Genomic DNA, 20,192 nt, shown 5'->3' on the forward strand with positions numbered 1-20,192 from the left:
TTTTCATAGACATGCACTTGGTCAATGTCTTTATCAGTAGTCGCTTCTGAAAGATTGTCAAATTCATATTCATGAGAATCGGTGCTACATGGTGAGAGACTATAGAATTCCCCAACAGTGATAGGGACATACTCTCCTTCAGCCTCTGGATTCTTACACAAATACTCAACATGACATGACTGACTAGATTCTCCCTTTTCTGAATGATATTCGAGTTGCTCAGTATTGTCCTCAGAAGAATCACTAGTATCATCCAGAGTGCTAACACGTGGCACAAAGTCATCTGGCTCAGCAAAGAATTTAGCAAGATCATAAGGAATAGGATGAGGGTAAGAATCCTCATCATCAGATTCTTCCTTTTGAGTACCTGATTTAGATTGTGACTCATTTTCAAATGAACTCTCAAGTACAGGTATGAATTTATTGGATCCCAAATGGAAAGGGACCTTCTTGAACCCTAGGCCAGTTGTGTCACTATTGCTTCGAGCTGTTTCTTTGACAGGATCTATTAAACCATTGTTATTGCACCCAATAGGGCCAGTTCCCTTGTAGCCAAAACGCTTCATAAGCTTAAGACTAGGTCCATACTTCTTAGGAGTGATTTCTCAAACTTGTTCTGTTAGGTCTACTGGAGACTCTTCTTTGTAAAGCCATGCAACAATGGCTCTATTTTCGCTTTCATCTTCCAAGGGAACTATAGCTTTGACAAAAGAACCATTAAACTTGGTATGAGGTGTCAATACGAATGGCTTCTTTGCTACTGAGGGTCTCCCAAAATGTCGAGGGGATTTTGGAATTGATGTTAATGATAACACTGGTTCCATGTGGTACTCTCCCATACCAATTTCTTTCAATTTAAATGACTACTGAATTTTTTTTAGCTTATTGTTGTGACAATCAGTAGACTCACGGTTAGCAGGGATGAAAGATTCAGCAGCTTTGAGCATATTGCAAGTGTAGCTAGTAGTTGCTGGAATAGTAACTTCAGAGCCATGAAATGGGAATTTAATGCATTGGTGGTATGTGGATGGCACAGCGCGCATCTCATGTATCCATGGCCATCCTAACAGAATGTTTTAGGCTAAGGGAATGTCGAGCACCTGACAGGTGACATCCCTTTCAACAGGACCGACACGAATTGGTAAAGTCACAAGACCTAGTGACTTTCGTTCTACTTCATCATATGCTTTAATAGTGATCTTTCATCGAGGATCGATAGAGTCCTTAGAATAACTCAATTGTCTAAGCAGAGCTGCAGAAACAATATTTAGGCCAGTGCCATTGTCAATGAGTACCCGACGAACACGTGTCTGGTGGATCATAACCTCAATCTGTACAGGCTGATTTTGTGGGTGATTCAGTGAGTTGTCATCCTCCTCGGAGAAGTTCATAAGATGAGGTGAGGTCAGGTGACCTACCATGGATTGAAATCGTTCAAGATCAAGATCTTGAGGAACGTTTGTCTCAGTGAGGGCTCTGTCCAGAATTTTCTTATGAGCGGGTGAGATTTTAAGCAGTTCAAATATAGAAATGTGAGCATTGGTTCATTTCAATTGATCTAGAACACTATAACTAGTTACAGTCAAGTTCGTCGTGTGTTTTGCACCTTTACTGGATGGACCAACAAGGGCTTTTTCCTTGTGTTGTTTGAGATTTGAAGTAGGAGATGTAGGACCTTTGAGCACCAATTTTGCATGAGAGCGAGTAACAGCATTAGCACAGTGTTGCGAAGACATATTATCCATGTTATTGAAAGTAGGGCCTCTCAAGACAAATGGTGTCTTGGGTTTATCGTTATCTTGTTTCCCCTTTATGGTAGTAACGTCGTAGTATTCAAAATCTACAGGTTCAACCATGTGAATGACATTGTCATCATTGGAATACGTATAGTTGACCTTACCGTAGGGTTCTAGTTTCGAAGTCTCTCCTTTTTCATAAGGTGGGAAAGGCTCTTTGAACGCCTTGTGGTCCAAGTTTTTGTTATGTCCATCTACCAAAAGTTCACCAGCATCAATCATGTCTTGGACTTTATGACGTAATTTTATACAGTTGATGGTTTTATGACCCTTGTTTTGGTGATACTCACAAAATGAGGTCTCATTCCACCATGGTGGACGTGGTTGTGGATCATAGGGACGAGGGTTATCCATTGGTGAGATAAGCTTGTGTTGTAGCAATGTTTTGTAAACCATATCCAAAGGTTCTCCTAAAGGCGTATACTCTCGCTTGGGTCGTGCTGTCCATGAGTTTCTCAGTTTATTCCTAGACATTTTATTGTCAGGAGGAGGCTTCTCAGCACTTTTGGCTGCTTTGAAGCAGTCTGTGAGATTAAATGCTACTTTAGTAGGTTTTGGTGTGACATTATCAACAACCCCATCATGTACAATTTCTCGATTCTTGTTGACATGTTTGATTTTATCCTTGTTGGAAGTGGAACTTTGTTTTGAGTCTCTCTGAAGAGTGAGCTCACCCTTCTTGACCATAAATTCTTCGATATGGATAGCCTATGTAATCATGTCTTCAAAGGTACACGGACCTTGTAGTTGAACTCTATACCTGAAATCAGGTAAGAGGTTATCGGTGAAAATGTCGAGCTTCTCCGTTTATAGGATTTTACGGGAGTACTTGGTATAAAGTTGTCTCCACCGTTGGAGGAAAGTGAGAAAAGGCTCACCCACCTTCTATTTAAGGTTGCATAGATCTCGAATATTTATAGGGTGTTGAATGTTATGAGAATATTGCTGAACAAATGAATTAGCAATTTCGTCAAATGTCTTGATGCTAGGAGGTAAATGTGAAAACCACTCCAAAGCTTGACCACCTAGGCTTCTAGGGAATAAACGCATGAGGTACATTTGATTGTGTATAAACTCCATAGATAAAGCACCAAATTCCCACAAGTGATCTTGGGGATCAGTAGTACCAAAGTACTTGTCATATTTGGGTAGTTCTACAGCTCTTGGGAAAGGTGACATGTTTATACTTTTGTCAAATGGAAATGAACAAAGAGTGTCCAATGTGTATGTCTTTTTAGGTTTCTCTTTCTCATGCATCATCTGAGCCAATTGGTCTTACATAATTTTCAGTTGTTTTTGGAGTTTAGTGGTCTCGGTTTCTTCTTTACGTGTGATAATGGTCTCCACATCGAAATGTGTGGGCAGTTTAGCTCCCTCTTGGGCGAGTTTGAGAAAGTACTTTTCTTTCTCTTCGTTGATTAGGATTCCCATGACCTTCTGAAAGTTTTTGTCTCGTCAACATCTTGCTATGTGTTCAGGAAGGATTTCCACCTCTTCTTGTTCTTCATCAGTGTCATTTTCTTTCTCTTTCTCCTTGTCATCCCTAGGTTGTTCTTGATATCGACTATGGCTACCCCGTTCAGGTTCACGATTAGGCACTATAGGAACTTGTTCAGTTTTCGTATGTTGTGTTTGAAAAGGGTCCGTGGAGAAAGAGTCATACATTGTGTTTGAGAATGCAAGGCTCTTCCCTGTGTCAGTATCCTTTTGGTAAAAAAGATTCCCAATTTGTTGCAAATTGGGAAATGTTCGTTGATCTTGAGATGACCTTGCAGGTGAGGAAGACCGTGAAGACGCCTCACTAGCCAAACTAGATATTGATTGCGTAGTGAAAGGTAAGCTACCTCTGCTGCGATTACGACCCCTAGCACGACCATGTCTAATGTTATCAAGATAAAACACGTTGCCACTTCTGGTTGTGATAGTCATAGGCAAGGACATGAAGCTAGAACCTAGACAAGGACTATACTAAGACTGAGTCTCAAAAAGGACAAGATAGTAACAAGAATGTTGTTCACTAAGGCACAAATGGTCTAATTTAAAGGCTAAAATAGCCAGAGATTATGACCACTACAACACAAAGTATGGCAAGCATTAAGATGAGGATGTATGAGACGAGACTAGTCAAGGTATAAGACACAAGTTTTCAATTAAGCAAAGTGTCACTGTTCCAGGACTGTTTGCAAACAGAGAGCGATAAATGGATGCAAAAAAAGGACAGCGTGCAGGCTGCAGATAGCTAAAACAAACCCAAATTGTAAATGTTGATACAAAACTTCGTGCGAAAAACCTTTACAGGTCGTGCGAAGAAGTTTTACGACCCGCGCGAAGATGTTTATGTCTCACGCGAAGATCAGTAATAGTTTTTAATTTCGCGCGAGAATGTTTCTGTATCGCGCAAAGATGCGCAACAAAACTTTAATTTCACGCGAGGGAAAAATGGCTTCGCACGAGAGAAAAATGATTTCGCGCAAAACCAAAATGATTTCGCATGAACGGACAGAACAGTTTCACAACAGCGACTAATTTTGACAAAATTTTTGATCGATCCAATAACCAGGTAGATAAACAGGCACGTAGAACAACAAGCAAGTGATTTCAAGCACGTCCGAAAACAATGAGCAAGGGCAAAAGCAACCTTGCGCATGAACAATCAAGTGACTTAGTTTGTGTTTAATCCATAAGAGAGCTATTTGTGTACATTTTCAAAGAGTTTTGTAATCATCGCACATGTTCCTTAGAAAAATAAAAGTTGGCTTCTCTAAGGCATTTAATAATGGTTTGACTCTGCAACTTTTATGGCTCACAGGGGTGACCTCCAATCCTGGCGCACCGAGGTTTTGACACAGTCTAAGAACTTAATCTTCAAGAGCTGCTAGGGAGATCTGACAACCCACAGTGAACCACACCCGTGGAGATTTCTTCCACAAGGACATTTATATAGCAGTTTTCACTACCATGGCGAAAATGGCTATTACCGCTTGAGGTTTCGTCATCACAGTTTTCCCTATAGAGGGATTGTCTGCTACAGTTAACCCTCTCTAAAGGTGACCGATACACAATAGTATACCACAAGGGGACTTAGCTTCCAAATTCAAGGTTCTGACACCTTTTCACCTTTAGCTCAATCAAAGCAAACAGATTAATCCGACACGCTAGACTAAGATTATCCCTTAAAGATCTATGATATCATCTTCCTGTGATCTATCAACCTCTCCGGAGAAAGGATGCCTTAATCAACAAGTCAAAGATTCATCTATCTATGAGATGCTCAAAGTATCCTCCCCACCCATAAGGAATCCGTCTTAGAGAGGAGTTTCACTAGGAACCCACTCCCTCAAGATCCACGAATAGTGTTCATGGGGGCTTAATTACTATGTGTGTACAGATGTTAATTCTTGAAAGCAAATATATCTAAAAGTAATCAAAAAGCCCAAGGTGGTACACTTAACACTTTAACTAATGTGAGGTGAGTCCAAAGATGTGGAACATTTAACCCCTCACACAAGCCAAAATGAGTCCACAACTCATAAATTAGTGAGTTCTAAAAAGCACAAAAGGGTTGCCTTGTGGAGCCTTCAACGCTTATGTCCTGTAGACCCCTCCCCTATTTAACGTGGCGCTGAGCTTGCAACCACAGGGTGGAACGAGGGGCCGGCGGATTAGCGAGTCCAATAACCCAAGATAGTTAATCAGATCTATCACTAAAGACTAAGCCTGCTAAATGAATACTAACAGAGATTACACCCTAGTATGAGTTTATGCATGTGTTGTAAAATGGAAGTACAGAAGGAAACACACAAGCTCGACATGAAAGATGTTTGTTTTAGATCCAAATGAAATGTTATCAGCTGATGAAGATTACTTGGTGATCCTCACAACGCGCTTAGTAGATTCTTACCTGTTCTTGACAACTTTAGCATGCTTTTGCCATTATTCCTGAAACCGCTACTATGCTGTTCAAAAAAAATCAAGACAAAACACAGAAACACTAGAAACTGCTAATAGTCAACAGAAAAATCAGAAAAACATGCAAATCAATGCAAAAAAATTTGCCTCTGTCAGCAGAGTTTCACGCGAAATTCCTGACAGTCCGCGCGAAGAAGTTTTAAGGCCCGTGCAAAATCAAATCCGGCTCGTGACAGATTAAATTTAGCTCACGCGAAAAAATAAAGTCTCGCGCAAAGATTCGCGCGTCGAAGAACTTTCTCGCGCGATGTGGAAAGAATCTTCGCGCGAAGATTGAACAGTTTCGCGCGAAGATTCGAACTTGTACGGAACAGTATGAACAGAGAACAAAAAAATGATTAAAAAAATACAAAAAGAGGCCAGAAAAATTGAATTTCCAAGCCCCATGGTGGGCGCCAGAAATGTATGCGTGAAAATGCGGCCTATACTAACACACACACTTCAACACAGTCCTTATTTGCGGATTCATCGCGGAATGAACATTGAATTGTACATCCAAAATTTGCCCTGCAAAGCAACCTGTTGCCTTCTATCTAAAGGGATTTTGCCTATTAATATCCTCAGAATAGAGGTGTAGGCAACCAGACCCTCTAAGAACGAAGGATTTGACAATGGAATTAACCTAAGAATGAGTATACGGATTAATCTAAGAAAATGAAAGATGCAATGTAATCTAAGAACAAATGAAGCAAACTAGATTAAGCATATGCATGATTAAACTAAAATGAGATTAAACTAAAAATGAGAATGTGTGCAAGAAATGTAAGTAAATATGAGCATGAATTTCAACAGCAATTCGCTAGCAAATCAATTCATCCTCTCCCAAATGAAGAGATGAGGGTCTCTTAAATAGAGTTTCCTAGAATCCATCAACGATTGTGATCGATTCAGATCAACGGTCAGGATTGAAGATGAGTTTTAGTCATAAAGGGAGATTCCCAAGTTAAAGGGAGTTAACAGACTTAATTTGAGATAAATAAGGAGTTAACTGACTGTGTTAACTCATTTTTGATCAATAGTGAACTGGAAATTCCCCTTTTTTGAACTGAAGAGAGATTTTGTTGAGATATTTAATTTAATAAAATGAAATATGCTCTCATAATTACTTTTTCTATTTAATTAAATAATCTTTAATTAATTAGAGACACTTTTGTTTAATTAAATAACTTTATTTAATTAATTAGGAATGTCTTCCCATTTGATTAAATAACTTTGTTTAATTATTTAGAAGTAAGTACTCTATTTAATTAAATAATTTCTTTTAATTAATTAGAAATACCTTTCTCATTTAATTAAATAATTACATTTAATTAATTAAGATAGGCGTATTTATTAAATTAAATAAATTTAATTCCATAGTATATTAGCCTTAGGATATAATTTAATTTAATTAAAGTATAAATACTTAATAATTAAATTACATATTAATCAAGTAGGTTTAATGCAACTAATATGAGTACGTACTATAGGAATTAAATAAGAAATATGATGAATGCAGATTAGGATTTTTCTGCATCTGACAATTAAGTCAAGTAGCGAATAGCAGAATGAGAATTGCCTATTAGAATAGGACTTTGGAATTATCAGAAATAGACTAGAATTGGTATAACGGAAATGAGCCAATTTTGGGGTATTACAACTCTAGATAGAATCAAATGGATGGATTTCATCATGTTCAAAGGAAATCAATTGGTCATCCCAAGGATTTCCATGAGAGATAATCTCATCAAAGAGAAGCATAGTGGTGGACTAGCTGAATGATTTGATTTAGATAAAACCATCACTTTGGTTAGTGAGAAGTATTTTTTGCCATAGTTACAATAATATGTCAAGAAATTTGTAAACAATTACAAAGCATATCAGATGACAAAAGACTATAGGGTTATATCAGTTACTATCTATACCAAAGAATCCATGGCAAATAATCAGTATGAACGTTTTTATGGTTTTACCAAGTGCTCAACGAGGTCATGATTCAACTTTTGTGGTGGTAGATAGGTTTTCAAAAATGTCACATTTCATTCCTTGTATGAAGACTAATAATGCTATTCATGTGGTTGAATTTTTTTATATAGAGGTGGTGAGACTACATGGTCTACCAAAGAGCATAGTTTCAAATTAAGAGACCAAGTTTTTTGGAAACTTTTGGAGAACATTGTGGAAGAAGTTAAAGACATATTTGAAGTTTATCTCAACACATCATCCATAGATTGTTGGAGAAAAAGAAGTGGTGCATTAGCATTTTAGAAACCTATTGAGATGTTTTATTAGAGATAAGCCAAATAGATGAGATTTGATTTTGCTATAGGTAAAATTTTATTACAGTAATTATATAAATAGGAGCATTATAAAATTATCATTCCATATAGTATATGGAAGTAATCCTAGAAATTCTTATGAATTGAGGAAATTGGACAAAGGAGAGACTCATGCCAAGGTTGAAGATTTTGTAGAACACTTGAAGGACTTGTATGAGGAATGAGGAAGAACATTACTAAAATGAATACATAGTACAAAGCTAAGGGGGATGAGAAAATGAGGTATAAGGAGTTTCAAATTGGAGATGAAGACATGGTTCATTTGAGAAAGGAGAGATTTCTAGTGGGTACATATAATAAGCTCAAGATGAATTTTGGACCATGCAAAATTCTAAAGAAATGTGATTAAGGAAATTCTTATGAAGTAAAATTGTTTGGTGAAGTAAACAGTTTGCCAATGTTTAAAAGTTCAGATCTAACTTTTATCATAAAGGAAGCATTGAAGAATTGGTCACAAAAGCACAATAGGATATTCCAAGAACTACTTCAACTACAAAAGAAATTAAGGATATATTGGACAACCATGCTGGTAGAAGTACAAGAAATAGGAGATATGAAAAATATCTAGTCAAATGAAGAGGAAGACTTGTTGAAGATTTAGCATGACTGATAAGGGAGGAGATTAACCATCTTGGTTTTCCTCTGAATAGCTAAGATGTAACAGAATCACTTCTTAGAATACCCTAGGTGTCTAATGTAGGAGCATTCTTGGAGATCTTGCATCACCCAAAAATATTTGTATTTTATCTTTTCAATAAGACCCATCTCGATGCAGAATATTTAGAAAGATAGAGGGAAAGTTATAGTATGTGGACATGACACTATTGATCTAGGAATATTGAAGAGTGTTTAGAATGATAGAGGGAAAGTTGGATGTGGATGACACTCTCCATGGATATCATTTTGAATGGTAGAAATCTCAATCTTTTGAAAGAGAGAGAATACTAAAGCTTTGGTGGCTTTCAATGATTATATGATGAGGGTTTTGAAGGACTTTACTATAGAGGAAGACATCGAAAGTGACTAAAATAGTTACCCTATTCAAATTTTATTTACTCTTATCAAAGACTACAAATGAAAATGCTAAGTTTCATTGTCAGTTAGATTGATGCAAAGATGCAAATATGTTATGGAATATTCTAATTTGTCAATTCATGTGAATTTTACATGTTAACATCACCCATATATTGTTGATTTCTTTTTATCATTCATTAATCTTAAATAAATTTTGTTTGCTAGTTTTGTTAACAAACTTATAATGAGGTATGTCTATAAAAGAGAAAAGTTAGTTATCTTTAAAGGATGAATTTTGTTTGAAACTTGGTTTAGTTGACATGGAGAATTTCCTCTCAAATTTTATGTCATTGTTTGTGTTTAGTATTAGTAAGCCCCTGCATGTCTTTTTTCTAATTGAAAAATTCAATGCCAAAAATGAAGTCTATTTCTAATTGTGTATGGGTATGGTGGTTGTTGATCCAAATTGTGTGAAAAAAAAAACATTGCACCAACATCTAGGCACATTTTGAAGCATTTTCCAAGAGATAAGTGGTGTGATGACTTTATTGACTAGAATCATTGGGTTTGCAAGGTTGACACTTCTAGGCCATGGATGTATAGGTTCATCAAGATGATTGAGAATAAAGAAAAAATTGTGTAATGAGCACAAGCTACAAGTGATGAAATTCGTTAACAAATTGCAAATTACATTACATTGGGTGAATTCTACACCACTTCATATGGGGTGTATTGTTTTGTAGTTTGGACATAGTTTATTAGGTTGAAAAGGGTTCATGTCCTTAGTAATGACCCCTCGAAAAATTTAGCCTTCAAATATTATTCCAAAATAAAATTTGAACTATTAATAAAACACTTTAAAATGTGTAATAATTGTAGATATTTGCATTACAAATATTATTGTTGTATCCCTATTAATAAATCTAGCTCCCAAACTTTTCATTTTGTTTTGTAAATTCTAAAATATGTACAATACATATACAAATATCATAAACTAAATAATTTTATTTAAAATCAATATAAAAAAAGGTTAATTATTTAAATGCACTAAATGAATAAAACTATATATATCTTCAATTTGAGAAGATATTTAGTAATAAATACCTTCTCTAAACTAAATCTATTTTACTTATATATAAGCAATTTCAAAGCTGCTGCAAAATAATATATTTGTATTATTGAAAGTCAACTAAAAGTCAAAGTTGAACTTAAAAACTTTTACAAAAACGGTAGATATAATTTAAAAAAATATTTGATTGTTCACTAAATTTAAATACTATTATCAATGATTTAAACGTGATATCATCAAAGAACCGTACAATCGCTAGTACTATTTCAAATGTCTTACCAAAGCTTTGGAATTTTAGTGAAGACCAAATCCATATTGCTGACCAGTTTTTTTCAAATTAAAAATGGCGGTGCCGACCAATTTGTACACTTACACTTAAGTCTTGTCTTCTACATTATTTTTTTATTTTTTTGCGGGTCACATTTGAAAAACGTCAATGAATTGGAAGGAAGAAATAAAACAGACAAGGACTCTTTGGCCTATGAGTGAATGCAATGTGCACATAAAACAAAACATACTTTGCAACCAAAAGTTGTGTGATGATCTTAAATTATGTTGTTTCAATATCAAATAAATTATGCCCATTCAAGAAAGAACTGAGAACCTAGGTAAGTTCCCAAAAACATATTAGATAAGTTGTCATCTTGGTATGACCTTTCATTTCATATGGTAATGGTGACAAATGATATGCAATAAGAAGTATTTAAACGAAAATTATATGTAATAAGAGTTGTGTGTAGCTAAAGTCCCTGCCTTAGGTAGGGGTGGAGGAGAAAGTGTTGATTTGGTTGGGCATTGACAGAAAAGTTGTGCGATGATATTAAATTATGTTGTTTCAATATCAAATAAATTATGCCTATTCAAGAAAGAACTGGGAACCTAGGTAAGTTCCCAAAAAAAATATTAGATAAGTTGTCATCTTGGTATGACCTTTCATTTCATATGGTAACGGTGACAAATGATATACAATAAGAAGTATTTAAAAGAAAATTATATGTAATAAGAGCTACGTGTAGCTAAAGTCCCTGCCTTAGGTAGGGGTGGAGGAGAAAGTGTTGATTTGGTTGGGCATCGACAATGTCTATGTAAAAATAGAAAGAAAGGGGAAATGTGAATTTGATATAACTGTGAATATAAAGGCCAAGAATGAAGAAGGTTGCATATTTAAGAAGTTCTAGATCAGTCAAGCTCAAGGTTTACTAAAGCGTGAAAAGATTTTAGTCAATATTTAGTAGAAGATATATTGATGGATGGTAATCTATCCCATAATTGAACAACAAATGACAAAATCATCAGATCTATAGATCACTTACACAAAATAGTTTAAGTTATCATCTCATGTGAAGAATTCGATAGGGCTTACCATGCTTTAGTACTAGTCTAGTTGCACTATGGAACAAATCACATTTTCTCTTAAAATAAGAGAAACATTTTAAATAATTGAAAGAACTTGAAAAAATTGAATGATGTTATGGAATGTATAGTTCTTGGGTATATATAGAAAACCAAGAAACTACTTATGCTAAAACCCAAAGCAGTAGAAAAATAATTGTTTCAATACATAAAAATATTTTAAATACACTAACAGTAAATATAATGTGGAAAATCTTAGTGAGCTCTAAATAATATTAAAAGGAGCCATTTCAATCGTTCAAACATGTAATGATTATTTTAATTGTATTTCTATGGTCTAGACAGCTTGGTATTAGGTGGACATAGGTAGAAAGCTTTTTCACATGAGCACAAATGGGAAGTTTTAGATAACTTTAACATCATTAACATATTATCTTTATAAAATAATTTAAAGGCCTTCTAAGGGAGTTCAGGTTACTGCAAAGCCCATTGTAGGGACGACTGATGAAGAAATGAGTCAAGATGGTTATAAAAAAATGGGTTTGTTTGACGTAGCAATGTCTACATTAGGTAATCAAGGTACATTGAATATCTAATTTTCCCCACCTATTGGAATTAGGTTGGTGTGTTCTTAGCATGAAACTCTTCCTCCTATGTACAACAAAAACATTTAGTAATCCATTAAAATAAATTTGTATCACTGGCAGTCTAAAGCACATCTCTAAATAACAACCAATTCACTTTGCACTTTAGCCTAGCTCACACGAGTATTGGTCTTCATCTTCTTAGATTGCATCATCATTACGACTTTGACTAGAGAAACAAACTTCCAATAATTGTAGTAATAAATAACTTACAATTAAACAAGAAGATGGGGGTAGGAACAAGAACAAGGATAGGGATGTTCTTTTTCCTTATACAAGAGTTCCTACTAGCCATGTGTAAATAATTATAAGTTCTCAAAATAAAAATAATATGCAAGAATTCAGCTATAGGGAAAGTAAAAGCCACAAACCAATGTCACAAAAAACTCAGTAAAGAAACACAATGTGGGATAGTTGTTGCATGTAAACCATATTGTAACACTTTAATGTCAAATATAATCAAGAAGCTTATAAATCAATTACTTATTACTATTATTAAGTCTTCAAGAATGCATTCAAATTGATAACTTTGTACAAACCATCCTCTAATAGGTGTATCCTCCTAAAAATTTCTCAAAATAGCTCCATACACTCCTATAATATATCTCAAAAAGAAGAAGATCAAATTTTAGTTAGAAGATCTGCTACCTTTGAACTTGATTACATGAACCTATTGGACATGTTTGTACATATGAAATGTCAATAACATAACAAAAAAGAATCCAACAAATAAATCACCTTAGTAGTTGCAAGGGAAAGAAATTTATCTTTCAACCTGAGTTGTTTTATTAGCGATGAATGCATATTCGATGCATAGATGAGAGGTTTGTGCTATACCAAGTGTGTACCACTACATTTTTGTCGCAATAACATTCAACCCACTACAAGTCCATGGTAAATGGATGAGTAAGATATTCAAGAGGATTAAACATTTAGCCACACCCAAATCATTCATTAGTTCAGTGTGTCCAACCAAAAACTCAATATTACATGTGTGAAAATTAATAGTGGAAGCCCAATTATGAACTTAATAGACAATACCCAAATCCCTCCAATTAAGATTACAAGAATTTCTAAAAATCTACAAGTAGATGCAAGAAAATAAGCTTAATGAATGTTTGTTTCGTATACTTGTGAGAACTAAGTTTATATATCAATTAAAATGATAATGAAATTTTCTTAAAATTCATAAATGTCTTGTGTAGGTTTAGTTAACAAATTTAAATGGATCTTTATAGGGAAAAAAATACTTACAAGCACAAGAAAGGATCGACTATTGAATGCCCTATGATTGATATAGATTAATATTTAAAGTTGAAATGTCAAAGCTTATGTTATTACACAAAAAATGTTCAAAAACCCACAAATAAATTTAGTAAAGAACTACATGCCTCTACCAGTTTAAATAAAAAGTGTTGAGATCTATCACTAAATTAATATTTAATTACTAGGTCAACAAATAGAATAAATAGTTTTGGCAAATAAAGTTTTAATATTTGGACAATAATTTCATTGTCTCGTAACTATTAAAAATGAGCTACAGACGTAGGAAAGAATGGAATGGTCATCCAAAAATATGTTACCTCTCAAGAATGATGTAGTTCATCAAATTCTTAATCCTAAAATTAATGGAAGAACCCTCCAAAATAATAATTGTATCTTGCATTGTTCACCAAAATTTTATTCTCATAGGTGAATTATTGTGGAACTCAATGGAAATTGAGTACATAAACTATCCCATTGATTAAAATATATAATTACCAAAAAGAAATAGAAAGATGACAAAAAGTCCAACCCTAGATTGGTTGGAATAAAGTGCTTTGAGAATTTTCAACCAAACCTTCACTTTTCATGGGTGAATTTAATGATATCCCCACAAAAATTAAAAGTTTAACCAAAACCTAAGGAATGAATTAAATTAATTGAAACCATGCTTTTCAACTGAAATGTCATAGACAAACTAACTAAAAATAGTCCTTTATCTCAAGTGATGTTGAGTTCAAGAAACATCAAAATTAATATTCCCTGTTTTTGGCTGTAAAGTGACTAATTTTGCATTAGGAACCTCTACATTAATAGTCTTGTCATCTTTTAATGGTGATTCTTCTAGTTTGTCAACAATTACTTAGCCTTTGGTATCTTTCCTAAACACATATTTACTGTCAAATTCACTTAATATTATGAGCCATTTATCCAACATTCCATTTAGAGCCATTTTACTTAGTAAATATTTCAAAGAATCAATCTTTTCTATGAGTATAACTTTGTGGGATATCATATAATATCATAGATTTTGAGCAATAATAACTACTTCTATAAATACTCTTTCAATAAAATTATAGTTCAACTCATATTTAACAAAGGTTCTAGTAGATGACTTTCTCGTTTCCATTTTCATCTTCTTGAGCCAAAAGTGCCCCTAACAATAGTCATATATCTTCTCCGAGAATTAAATTTGATAACATCTCTAAAAAGGCATGATTTCCATATTAGCCAAAAACTAAGCAATGTCCTAATGTTGGAATGAATTTAATTTTCCATCAACTTGAAGAAAATATCAATGTTGTATGTGCAATAACAAAGTGCATGTTGCAGGTCACATAGCCTTAGCCAATAGAGGCCACCTGTATGGTAGAGAGACTTTAAACAAGGATGGGTATAAATTCAATATATCATAAATTAATAATGATTCCAAAATTTCATTTCAAAGATTACAATTAATGAGATCTCTAGATGAGCAAACAGATGACCACATGACACACACTCAATATACGATATAATGATTAGAATTAGATTTTTGGTAGCATTATTATGCAACTCATTGTAAATAAAACTAAAAATCTAGCATTGAGCTCAATGGGAATCTAAAAACTTCTTGCATCAAACTAAATTCTATTAAAAAAAATCTTTTTACAATCTTGAAAAAAGATTAATGAGATGAGGCTCTCAATTAGAAAGAATTGAATGTTGATTATCCCAATTTGATTGAATAAGATTTCTTTCATTTTATTTATGTTTTACGGACACCTCACTGTTAAAGCCATAAATTATTAAAAGGAAATTTAAAAAATGAAAATAACTCTAATTTTTACAATGGTACATACCTATTAAACTTTTTTTGTGGTATTCTTCTAAAATAAAATAATTCTTGTAAAAACAAAGAGTCCATACATACTTGACATGATCATGGTAGAGATGGTTGATGAGCACATTCCTATGAAGATTCAAAAAAATAAATTACTATTGTAGCCTCCAAAATTTTGAAATTTTATGTTGTGCCCTATACAGGCACAAATTGCCCCCATATGAGACAAGACAGGAAATTCTCCCAAAGGGTTATGCCTAAGTCATTTTCTCAATGCAAGATCGAAAACATTTTTACAAATATTAGAAGCTATTTATGTGTAGAAATAGAAATATCTCACTAAGTCCATTAAGTATGCTAAATTTAGTGTTTGTTACACCAAAGAACACCAACATATAGAAGAGAGTATGACTTAAAACTAAAAGTTCTATGAACACCTGTTGGTGTTTAAAACTACTGAACAACAAAATGCTCAATATCAAAGTGGTAATACTCACACAACCTGGGTAAAGACTAAAGGGTTTCTTGCTAAGTTCTTCCCTTCATGAGCCCTTGAACCAGCTTTATATATATATATATATTCATGGTGACTTGCCACCTTTCACTGAAAGAAAAAAAAATACTCACACAACCTAAGGATTAGCTACTTCCTATTAACAATTACATGTGCAAACCACTTGGACCCAACATTAACAAAACCAAAAATGGTTTTCTACTCTTTGGGCTCTGCAAACCAAGGTGGTTATACCTAGGGATGATTCAAATGCAAACTATTGTATCAAAATTATCTTAGTTTCATTTTGATTCTCATATTGTATCTTCAAACACATAGACAATTCATCCAATTCTTTAATATTTGCGGACTTATATGCATCCGTCATAAGCATATATGGTCATTATTCTCCTAGGGTTTACGAATGTTTCTAGAAATAGTAGCTACCTAAGACTCAAAAACTAGATATAAATGAGTGGTGACCAATATTTGTAACTTTGAACAAAATAGGATAAAAATGAATTTGATTTTATAGTTGATTTGATATGTAATGGTAGAATTTACTCTCTCTCACTTCTAACTTATGTGACCAGTGCCTTATCCATTGGGCAATAGATTAACTGTTGGCAAGAGATCTAATTCAAATAACTTGTAAATGAATCCATCAGTTGTAATCACGCATTTCCATTCTTGTGAAATATCCATTTCATAAACTTATAAACCCCACTAGTCTAATGAAGCATTTACTTAATTCCTTGAATTAAAAGCAACAACAAAACCAATATACAACCCATCCAGACTAAATTCACTCACTTAAACCTTGTTCAAATGACTTCAAAGTAAATAGACTCATAAAATGGAGACAGAAATTGGTGACATTGATTTGATGCAAATACCCCTTTGTATTATCCTTTTAGATGACTAATAATATGACCAATAGAAACTCAATGAGAAGTCCAGAATATCTTGTTAATTCTATCATTTCTATCTATTATTAGAAAGTATACCATTGAAAGAAAACTCAAAACAACTACATACTATTGAACCGACCGTACCTTTCTTGAAAAAAACAAAATTATACAACTTTTGAACCCTTTCTCTAGCCCTAGGATCTCACTTATATAATTTGAGATGCAACAAGATTTAGGCTCAAAGAAAAAGACAATTGTCCTTCCAAACAAAAGACAAAGACTTATGTAACAGAAAAGTAATACATTATGATATTTTCTTGGTAGGCCCCTCTTTTGTTACATCTTCAAATGCTACAAATCCCATGATTTGCCTTTATTTATTTTGATTCCTTGGCATATGTAGCTACTATACTGGCCAATGGCAAGTCTTGTTATAATACTTGAAAATCAATTTTTACTCATAGGTTTTCACTATGTTCACCTTGAATTGATAGAACTACTTTTACCCTTAATTGTTCTTCTGTCATGTCCACATCCTAGGCCTCTGAACCTATAGCTGGAATTGATTGGTGACCTTTATCTTCCTCACTTCTCTGATCTAGTGTTTTTTTGTCAATAATTTACACCTCATCATCTTGCACCTCATCATCCTCTATTTCAACCTCTTCAAACTGCTCACCAGAAGCAATATTTGCCATCCATGTGTCAAAAAGTGCATCATCTGGCTAGTTGAATTGCAAAATATCATTTTTCTTTCTAAGCACATACTCAACCTCATTATCAATACTAAAAAATTCTTGTTTCAAAGAATCAAAGAATAACTAGACTTTCACCAATTCTTCTGCCAAGGTGGCCCACCAAGCATGCCCTATTTCATTAATGATTTTATTCGTCCTTAGCTAGAATAAACCATCTAGTTCTTTAGCCCATTCATCTTTACTTTTCAATTTATTCTTTCTATCTAGGGCATGAGGGAATCAATCAAACTTCTAGCTCTTATACTTATTTAAGTAGCCAACTATTTTTCTCTGTAGGTGAACCCTCTTATTATCAAATTTTGGAAGATCATTAACAATATCATAGGTCTTTTCAATTTGATCATGTGAAGACCTTATGACAGAGTAGCACAAAAATGTCATTTCTTTCCTCATTGTCCTCTTTCCCCACTTATTCACAATAGGCTTCAAAGCCTCATCATTTTCTTTCATTTCATCCCATATGTTTATTACTTTTGTCAATTGATCATAAAATAATGGCCATTCAATTTTATCTACCAAATACATGAGAACCTTCCTTAATTTGTCTTCATATTGTACATTTAGCTCTACATGTAATGTCCACAACTTGCCCTTTTACTCTTCAAAATCCTCAGCTATATAATACTGAGGCCTCTACGGTGTATCTAGGATTTCTATAAGTGGAGTAGATTTAAAAGGTTCCACTAGAGGGTGAGGATATGTAATCCTTGGTCTAGAAGACCTTCCCAACACCTTATTTTATAGCTCAATCCTCTTTTAAACTTCTTCCTTGTATGCTTCCAAAATTGTCTCATATTTACTTTGCAATTCAAACATGGCCTTTTCTTCCTTTTTAGCAGTGGTGAAAAAAAATAGAGATGTTCCTACACCCATATGAGATGCTTGTACATGGGTGGTATCTGCTACCCTTCTTATAACTATATTTCCCATCAAACCAGAATTATCTGGCTGTGATGAGGTAGCTCATGACCCTTTACCCAATGACCAAATGACTAAATTAGTCTGGTCTTCACTAAATGCAGTACCTATGAATTCTTTCTTATTTTGGTCTTGCAAATATAGCTTATTAGAAATAGAATTAAAAACCAAAGCATCAACTATATCCCAATTAGGTAGCAATAAAATGTTTGATGCTTTCACCATCTACCTTCCTTCTTTAGGGCTTATATTCTAAAATTATTTCATCATTTCCTCCTTCACCTAATTTTGTAAGGTAGTCTCATCCATTCTTGGGCATTGTGTTCTCAATTTATTACATCTTTCTTCAAATTGGCCCATATTGGCCCGCCATGCAAATTGGTGGAAAGCTCTAGATTTAACAAAGCTATCATCTGATAAAAATTGATGACTAGCTTGCTCTATGATAGGGTCCAATTCCCTACCTTTGCAATCTGCCACTGTCAATTCAAGGCTTGGTATAGGAGGTTCTTGAGGGTTTCCCTCATCCAATTCTACCTGAGTAATAAACACATCTCCTTGTCACCCCATTTGTTCAATTTGTCCCCTACTAAATTGCTCTTCTCCAATCAACAATGGGGATTGAGTAGGCGAATATTCCTCAACATGAGGATCTTCTTCCTTCATTATTATTTGCCTCTTAGGAGAAGGTTCATTAGGTCTCTCTTCCAAGACAACACTAGTGGATCCCATTATTTGCTTACCCTTATCTATAGTGGCCTTTTAATTTTGAATTATGGTATAACCTAGCCTCTTTTGGACAGTCAAATGTCTAGTTCCTACATTAGGAGTGAATGTCAACCTCCTCATGACCTCCCTGGCCTTATCTAGGTAAGAATTAATAAAAAATTGTTTCTTCTCATTCATAGTCTCCATTATTTTAGGAAATGTATAAATTCCAGAACCTTGAGTAAACTCTCCAATTTTATTTTTTAGTTTCTTGTCTCTGCAAGGAAAACTCATTTCTTATGATGTCCTCAGGGTAATAAAATTCATGGTCAATTTTGCCAAACTTAATCCTGTGTCTAAAGGCCAAGTTATAAAATCCCTCAGTATCACAAAAATAGGGATGAGAAATAACTATTTTGTACTGGTCCAAAAATTTATGTAGAAAAAGCCAACCCCCTTTAGTGATCACAAATTGATGGGCTATAGTACAAGTGGGGAATATTGACCCTCTTGATCTGGTTATCGAAAAACTTTCTTCTAGTCCCCCTAGCTGCTAATAAAATTTAGCCATCCCTATCTTTAGAGGTACCTGGTAAGGCAGTACATGAGGGGTGTCTTTAAAACCATAAACCCTAATGATAGTATAAACAAAGTATGGGATAATATCTCCCCAATTACGTGAAAATTTCAAGTCTATAGGATTGTCCATAGGCCTAATGAGGCTCATCAGTGCCCTAGGCACTCTGGGATTGTCACTTAATATGAGGTACCTCAACCTTGATGCAAAGTACCTATCAAACCTGCCCAAGCTAGCCTTCTCTACATCCTAGGTCATGTCTGCACTCCATAACTGGACTAGTAGTGCTTCTCCATCCTGCTCTCTATTCAATTCCATTTCTTTACCAAAATATTTCACTCCCTTAAATAAAAACATATGCATCAACAAAAAATAATGGCCAAAAGTCTTTCCACTTTCCCCTTTGCAATTCCTACCAGGTCAGTATGAATTTCTTCTGCTAAATAGGAGGCCAAGTCAAAAATAACATCCACACCAAAAGAAGTAATTTGAAACATCATATACATAAGAATGGTGGGCATGACATTCTTTTCATCCTCACCAAAAATTCAACATAGAGTCTGTATATCTCTACAACCC

This window comes from Cupressus sempervirens, chromosome 5 (genome assembly GCF_028749045.1).
Source record: "Cupressus sempervirens isolate cs-2001-9-10 chromosome 5, ASM2874904v1, whole genome shotgun sequence".
NCBI lineage: Eukaryota > Viridiplantae > Streptophyta > Pinopsida > Cupressales > Cupressaceae > Cupressus > Cupressus sempervirens.